Source organism: Gavialis gangeticus, unplaced genomic scaffold, assembly GCF_001723915.1.
Source record: "Gavialis gangeticus isolate Ggan-Ray unplaced genomic scaffold, GavGan_comp1, whole genome shotgun sequence".
NCBI lineage: Eukaryota > Metazoa > Chordata > Crocodylia > Gavialidae > Gavialis > Gavialis gangeticus.
Window position 1 is genome coordinate 22967503 of NW_017729030.1, and position 8816 is coordinate 22976318.

Genomic DNA, 8816 nt, shown 5'->3' on the forward strand with positions numbered 1-8816 from the left:
GTGTAGACCTGTGCCCTTAATGTGCTTTAAAAATGGCTAATGCACCTTGAATCACCACATGTAGATGCACACAATATAATGAAGGTGTTTACAACTTGCCTATAAAAAGCCAAATCCTCCTTCCTCTCCTTAGGTGAGCAGTTCCATTAAAGAGAATGACATCTGGGGCATTAGGAAGGCAAGCAACATTATCGCACAATGTGCAGAATATTATTGGGATAATTAAAATTTGGAAACCAGTAAAGCACTTTAATACCTTAAGTATGTAAAAGACTTAAAAAGCTGAAAAGGAACCTATATTCCTACTCATTATGAGTATGTGAAATTTTTTTCTAGCCTGATATGTTGCTTAAATATAGGAAATATATGTCATAGTTTCAGCTAATGTAAATTAACCTAACCATTGACTTCAGTGATTTAAAAAACCTGAAAATCTTGTACATATGTCATAGTTTTTCTTATCATGACTTATCACTGTCCAGACAGTTTCTTTTGGGATGATGGAGATTCCCTAATTTTTTTAAGTCATACATCAAAACTTTAAATTTTTTTTAAATAACTGCTGAGTGAACAGACTTTGCTTTATTTTTAACAGACAGTCCAGTGGAAAGAGTGTTCAGTTTAATGAGCAATATGTGGTATAAAGGCAAAAGCTGAATGTATTTATCCACTACCAAATCTGTTATTTTGCACAAAGTGAATTTTCACCCTTGTTCACTGTTTTATGATAAACCAATCCAGAACTCAGTGTTAATGGCTACAATACTTCGTTCCCAGAAATGTTGCCATTAAGCCAGAAACTACATTTGAAATCTGCTTCTTTAACTCATTCCCTTGCTCCCTCTGCAGTCTCCTTCAGCACCCTTGGATGGAGTTCATCCAGTCCTGACTTATATGTGTCTAATATCTTTAACTGATCACAGACCAGTTCTATGGCAACAGTAGGGAGGCAGTCACTTCTGCCCTGCTCATTCTGTACCCTATCTGGCATGATTTTCCCCATGGCCCAGTGAAACGCCAAGGCAAAGTAGCCTCCCTTCGCCTGTCATTCTTGACGGGCAATTTGCTAGTGTGTGTGTATACATACACATATACATACACACACATAAGGTCATTTGATGGGTGACCCTTGATGGGTTGTTAGCGGTGTAGTTTATATATATATAAAACTGTACTGTTAACAACCCATCAAGTGATCTCTGTGGTTCACTTGGCAGACCAAAGCATACTTTGGCAGTTAAACTATTTTAGTCCTGGTACACAGTTTGCACCATGCATCTGCGCACCCATCACTATTCCACTGCTGTGCTTTCACTCGTGTTCTTCAGAGGGTTTGCCTGATATCAATCCAAAGCTAAAAGGCTCATGATTTGCGGTACAGGTCATTGGGCTGAGCCCCAGTAGAGTCGACAGCATTTTGAGCCCCATAGCTCAGAGCTGTCCAGTATGTATGTGTACTCCAGATTACCCACCCACACACACACACGTACACACACACACAAAGGATCCACATGCTAATTGGCTCCACACACATGGCAGGAACCAGTCATAAGTCTTGTCATAAGTCCTGGAATCCTCTAAAAATGTACATGCAGATGAAGCATAGGGTGACCTGGTCTGGCTTCACCTCGTGCAGGGTGGAGCCACACTGCTTGTATGCAATAGGCTGAGAGAGGAAGTGACAGAGGAATCATGGGTAGACTGTTTGGGGCTCTGTTTGGTGATATTTGCCAGACATTTAAGGCTGGTAAGAAACAGGAATCATTGGAAATGGGAAAGAAAGGTCCAGATTAGTTGTGGGAGTGAAGAGGAAGTCAAATGTGTTCAGTGTAGTGGCTCCGCATGATTTGAAAAAGTCACCACTGAGGGAGACTGTGCACAATGGGCACTACTCATCTGAAAAAACCACACTAACCTATACTTGTGGTAGGTTATATTTACCCAGTAAGGGGCCATATACTTTACAGGCATACTCAGTGCGGGTTGTATTTAGTCTGTTTCATAGTTGGTTTCTGAGCACCTGGTGCTTTTGGTAGCAGTCTAATGACTGACAAGGTATTCAATGAGGTTTCCTTTTATCCTAATGTTAGATGAGGAGCTTTTTTCCTCATGTTGACTGGGGGGAAAAGAACCTAATGCTATATTTCAGTAAATACAGTATATTTGGCTTTTTAGGGAAGAAAACAAGTAAAGAAAGGGGATCATACTTTTTTCTAACTTTCATATTCAGCCTATAGGTCAAAAGAAACATTATTTAATTAATTAAGCACTGTATGTAGACTGCTACAAATATGACTTTGTAATGTAAATTACAAAAATACAGATAAAAAGTTGAGGGTGAGGTTATTATTTGCAAATAAGCAAACATGGTGTTTATGGGCATGATTTAGATTGTTATATGCATTGTTGTATATATTCCAAGTTAAAGCAAGGTAGGAAAAAAACCAAAATACTAAGACTAGTTATAAGTAAGGACCAACATTTTCAGCTAGAATGATATGTTTTTCTTTAATTACTGGCAAAACTTTATTGATTTATTAGAGAAAAACAAACTGATGGACTGAAATAAAATATCTCATTTTGTACGTTAAGAGACAGTTTTTAAGCAGTCTGTAGGAGACATTTCCAAAATCCCTCCCACTTATCTGCAAACTTAAGATGTTTTTTTCATATGTCTGAATGTCAACTTCTATTAGTCTAGCATCTGTAGTAGTACATATTAGAGCAAAACCCAGCATTATCAAACCAAAGAAGAAACAGAAGGTAAGTATACCATTATGTTTCTATATGCTCTTATTATTAATACAAGTTATAATGCATAACTACCTTTCCTTCTATAAATGACCCTACTACAATTGCTGTTTTTCAATATCATTAATAATAGGTTAAGCCATCTTAGTTTTAATCAGTCATTTCCTGTTTTTAATGGCTGGATTCAGATTTAATCTGAGAAAATCAGGGCATTTTGAAAAACATCAGAGTTGAAAGAGAGCCAGTGTGCTCATCGCACACTATTTCTAATCATTTTTCCAAGGGTACGTACAAACCCGTCAATGTAAACAGTGTGAAGCTCTAATGATTTAATTATTTCAATATGATACACATTTTGTATCTAGCCATATAAAGCAGCATGGAAGAAGAAGTTTTCCAAATCCATTTTTGAAGCCTTTCCATTTTCTTAAGAACAATTAATCATCCTTGGACTGGCAGCATCTCTTGTTCAGAAGACCATGAAACAATAATTACATTTCTAGTCAATCTAATGCCTGTGGTAGCTTCTGACAATGTAAAATAAGAGATTTTTTTTTGTTCTGTAGGAGGATGATTGGCATATTTGCTGCATTTGGTTTAAGCCAGTTTTACCATTCCTAACATTTATTCTCATTAGCTTTAAGTCTCAAAATCATTTCCAACTCTGGCCTCAGTCTAGACCTGCTGTTTAAATATATTTTAATTTATGTGAAAGAAATCCAAGAGGCCTCTCTCGCATCCAATGAGTTCTGTCAGGTGGGCTACAGAACAGCACAGAATGGTTTTAAGTAAAGCCTCTTGCTCCTTCAGAACAAAAGCAGAGTTGAAATATAAAAGGGGAAATAGTAGAAGCTAAAAAGGAGCTTAGCATGAACCAGTCTTCCAACAATGCAGTGAGTTTGATCCAGTTGTCCTTTTTGAGGGAAAGCTGTTGCTGATTTCAATGACAAACCATAAAGTTGGCTGGAATTTTTTTAATCATGTCAACCAACTCTGAAGTAATTTACATGCAATATAAGCACTATGTTGGGAAAACAACTCTTTGTGGGAATAGACTCGGCCTCTGACTAATATCAGTGTTTGGACCAAGAAACTGTGTTGACCAAACTTTCGAAACAGGAGCAGTGCCAGTTTCAAGAAAACCAGGAAATTCTTCTATCTGGACCAGAATTGGGATCACAGTAATTACTGTGCATTGTCTTTACCAAACATAGTCTGGTTATTTCAAGCCCACACAGGAAAACTTAAAAAGCCTAAAAGTACATTTCAAAATAAAACTTAAAATTGAGCGAAACAATTCCATAGGCATGTTATCAGGCTGTGAGGGATACCCAGGAGCAAGCAAAGTAAGTTTTAACTGAACTCTTCCCTTCTTGTACTCAAAATTCACTATTATGTTGTTACAAATACCACAGATTGCATAGGTTTCAATGGTAAGGATTTCTGGGATATGCTGCACAGCGATGCATTTTGGAATCTCACTGATGAACCAGAAAGTGTCAAGAGGACTTCATAGATCAGAAAAAAAGTAGAATTGAATAAAGGTTAGTTACCATTCCAGTCTGTGCTAACAGATATTTTCTTTACCCCCTGAACAGTAACATAGCCAACCCATAGCTTGGCCCAAAGAGATAACTGGCACAATTCTTACAGTTCATCTAGATGTGTGAGATTCAGCTGTGCAAATGCAGACAGTCAAGAAGCTTGACTCCATTTTCATTTTTGGCACCTAGCCAGTCATTTACCCGGGTGCAAAGTGACCATGAAGTGGGTGCAAAATACTACTATTCTGACATGATGGCATTTTACATGCACACTGCAATCGCTTTGAGGAGGTGTAAATGCCTAGGGACTGGTGTAGGGTGGTTTGCCATGACAATGGGGAATGAGACCCACAGGTCTGGGTGTCAGATATCTTGAATGATCTGTGCATTCAGCAACCCCATCTGCATTTCCACAACTCAGCTTAAATCTCATACATCTAGATGAGCCGTGAGAAAGATGCAAGTTCTCTCTTTTGGCCAAGCTAGGAGGTGGCTACATGACAGTTGAACAGGCAGCTATGCACACCCCCACTTTTGCTAGGCAGGTGCCTTGATGGAGTCTAGCCAGGAAGGAGCATTTAGGACTTAGGACTGTAAGGAAATGGCAGCCGTAGCAGCACAAAGTGAAGGGGCTGGGCTCTGGATACTAGTCTCAGGCTCCCTTCTTTCCTCCTTCACAGCCTGCTGAATGAGGCTCTGTTACCCAAACAATTTGTTGTGCTCTAACACCCACCTACCCTCCAGAATCCCTACCTCCAGAAGCCACAGCAGTATATGATGTCCATTTAGCACTCTCTTTCCCTGAAATCACCAGGAGTTACCCATCCTCCAGCATTCTCAAAGCTCCCATGGGTCCTATGACCCGCAAAAGACCATGCACCTTGTAGTCTTAGTTCCCCCATTGGCCTCAGGAACCTGTATTTCCAGAGCCATGTCTACCCCCAGAAGCTCTGTGGCCCAGCACAGAGGAGCTTCTGAGTAGCTCCCAGCTCAGCTACCCCCACCTTCCCATTCAGACTCAACTTAGCTATGTCCCACAGATGCCTTTGAACAGCTCTGCCACAGCTACCAGGTTTTGTGCAGCTTCATGGCTCACCGTCAGCCTTGTTCATGGTAGTTTATAGTTAAATGCAAACTGCATGTCGAGGCAAATAAACTCATTAAATAGTTTGCCACAAGGCACAAAATTGGGCTCCTGCTGGCCAATAAATTGGAGTTAGTTGGTGAGAAGAAATGTAGTGCTAGTAGGCAACCATCAATCCTTCTGACTTATGGTATACGCATGAGAGGTCACCAGGACCTCTGACTTGTGCACCTAGGCAGGAGTATGGAGGAGTGGAGGCTGTCCAGACCTTCTATCCCTCCTTTAGACCATTGGCTTGAGACAGTATCCAAAGCCCAGACCATGTCCAGATGTTTGGTGCCTCAATGGCTATAGACATACATACATCCAGGAATTGAACCTGGGTCTCCCCTATGACAGACAAGGAGTCTACCACTGAATCACAACAGTAGGTAAAAATAAATATTAAACAAATCTAGAGTCAAAGGAACTCCCCTCTGTGCTTTCACACAGTCTCTCTCTTTTGGGGATCACCGAGATACATTTGTCCTACTGTTCCTGTGGTTTCTTTAATTCATAGGACCCTCATACACTTGAAGGCTATAGCATTTTTTCCAGTAGCAGCAGAGCAAAACAGAGAAGGTCAGTGCAGAACTGAACCAAGCTGTTTACTGAACTCATAGAGTTTGAGAATTAAACACAGGTCAAAAAAGCATCAATAAAAGGGTGACAAGGCAAAGATAATCCTGGAGACACATGGGATGAAATTCTGGCCTGATTGAAGTCAAAAGGAGTTTTGCCATTGACGTCAGTAGGGTCAGGATTTCACCACAGAGGGAAAATGAGATGTACCACAAAGTACAACTGGTGATGAACTCACAGCTGTCGGATTAGCCATCATGCATTGTCAACAATCCTACAGTACTTCCAGGCCCATCACAGCAAAAATCTAAGAGGCAATATTACAGTTAACCCTAGTCAGGTTTTTAAAAAGAATACTGCCTCTTTTCAGTACTTTACATTAACGTGAACATGTCACGTATCATCTAGCATCCTCCACATGCCAAGGAGCTCTGTGGTTCTCAGCAGGCTCAGTACCCTGTAGCCCTAGCACTCACTTGCCTATATATGTATATGTACTATTATATATGGGACATATGTGATGTAAATGCTGTGCTCTGATTTGCTGTGCAGGTGTGAATTTTCCTAAAGAACTGAAGAGGAAGGTAATATGAGAGCCTGAGATTTCAGGTCTGGTTGTGTTAATATGTGTATGCTTTTACATTATTATTATTTTGGTGGAGCCAAAACGATTTTAATGCTAGACTTACTGTAAATGTCTCAAAAACAGCAGACTGACTTCTCCAAGGAAAAGACTGCTAAAAAGTCAGCTCTTTCTGAGTTTTAATATGGACTTCTACTGGATTTGTTTTTAATCCAATAGCTGTTTTTCACCCTGGCAGAATTATGCACAGACAGTTCCATTTTGGAAGTTTATTATTGGATTTGGGTCTGGCTCCTCTGTGTTTAACTTGTAATGAGTGGTAGCTTAAATGCAATTTTGGATGACAGCTACTAGAGACTTGGACAAATAACATTTCAACAGTAGCTTTGTTTTTCTTATGTCCTTTATCATCTTCTCTGCCACATATATGGTATGGAGGTCATGGAGAACAAAAAATGGCTTAAGACTGAAGTCCAATTACTTCAGTCTAAGCGGGGGAGGGTTACAAATTCATGGAAGTCATCAGAGCTATGCTTACTTATGACAGGGGTTAGACTCGACTCTGATTTTTATAACATTTTGTTTTTAATGTTCACTCTTCTTCTTTGTCTCATTTTCAGACCTGAATGAAGTGTGTTATATTAATGATAGAGTATTTAAATAAAATAGTGCATTGTCATGAATAAGTACTTAGAGCCATATAAACTAACCAGGGGCCATGCGAGACCAAAGACAAATAAAATGAAAGTTCCCATAACTTGGCTTCTCTTCCTACTTTAAGGGGGTAGGAAGAATGGTAGGTTCATTTTTTTGTAGTTATTCAGTGCCACCCCCCCCCCCCAGCACACACACACACTGTGGGTAGCACTGGTACAAACCCATAAGAAAAACTTGGTTCCTAATCTGAAGAGTTTAGGTGCTTACAGGCAAACAGGAGCACAAAGACCCAAAATAAATAGCTAAATAGACATTACTGTAAGGCAGCAATTACAGTACATTAGCTGCACCCAATGCCTGTGGTCATCAGTCACCTTGTACACTGACCCTACCAGAAAAATATGAGAATCAAGTCAAAGGAAAATACATTTACTGTATGTTTTTCTCCTTCTGTACATAGCTTTTAACTTAATAGAATAGCTTCCTCTGAGGACAGTTTCAGTTTCAACAAAGACCTTCACATCCTTGCTAGCCTACTGCAGGGAGTGAACAGCACCAGTACTGTGCAGATATTTTCCAGCTAATAAAGTATCTGATTAAGATAGTCCCTTTTTCTACTCTCCATTTTATGACTTCTCCAATTGTATTGAATTCTGTTTCCTGATTTAATGAATGCAAAGTACTTCTGGAACAAAATTCAGGCTGATTAATTTCCCACTCAGTTTCTGTGAAGAGTCACACATGAGGCTACTTGCAAATCATCATGTCAGTAGAAGTCAGGCTGTGCTAATATTTGCAGAAAGGGAAGATTACAAGGGCACATGCACAGGCAAAACAATTGCTTTCTCTAAAAAAAGATTCAATATTCTTGAAAAAATGTTTGTTTTTATATTTGTTTTTATACTAATGTTTGTATTGCTTTATACATATACCTTTCAAGTGCAGAACAAGACAAATGCTTAAGCAAGCCTCATGTTGTCCAATAGAGGGAAGTAGTAAACAATACTCACAAGCTGAGACCTTATACATTCTCCACAGAAAAATCTTCAGTGGAGAGTATGGAGGTCATAGGAGTTCAAAATAGCAACCAGACACCAGCCTGTAATGATTCATGGCTAAACACTTGTACAGACAATCTCATTATCAGCTAACCCCAGTGGGAATAATGTACACTCACTGTCCTTGCTACACTAGGAATAGATGTCAAGACCTATGGAAATTTACAGCTTGAGCTAAAGGAGAATAAGTGTTAAACATTTATATTTTCAAAACACCATAAATATATCAGCTAACTATTCCTGACCTCAGTCCTATAGGATAGGCATCATTATTTCACTTTACAGATGGAAAAACTATGACACAGAAAGATCAAGTGACTTGGCAAAGTCCATACACCGTGAGCCAATGGCAGAGATGGGATAAGAACTCTTTCTAGCTCACAGTTCCAAGTTGCATCCATTAACTTTTAACTGCGGCAGTGTTAGGCAACAACCAGCCACCAGGACTACTGTTTTCCCATGACTGTAAATGAAGTTCCAAAGAGACCTGGTGAGGTTTTTTTTTTTTTTTTTTTTTT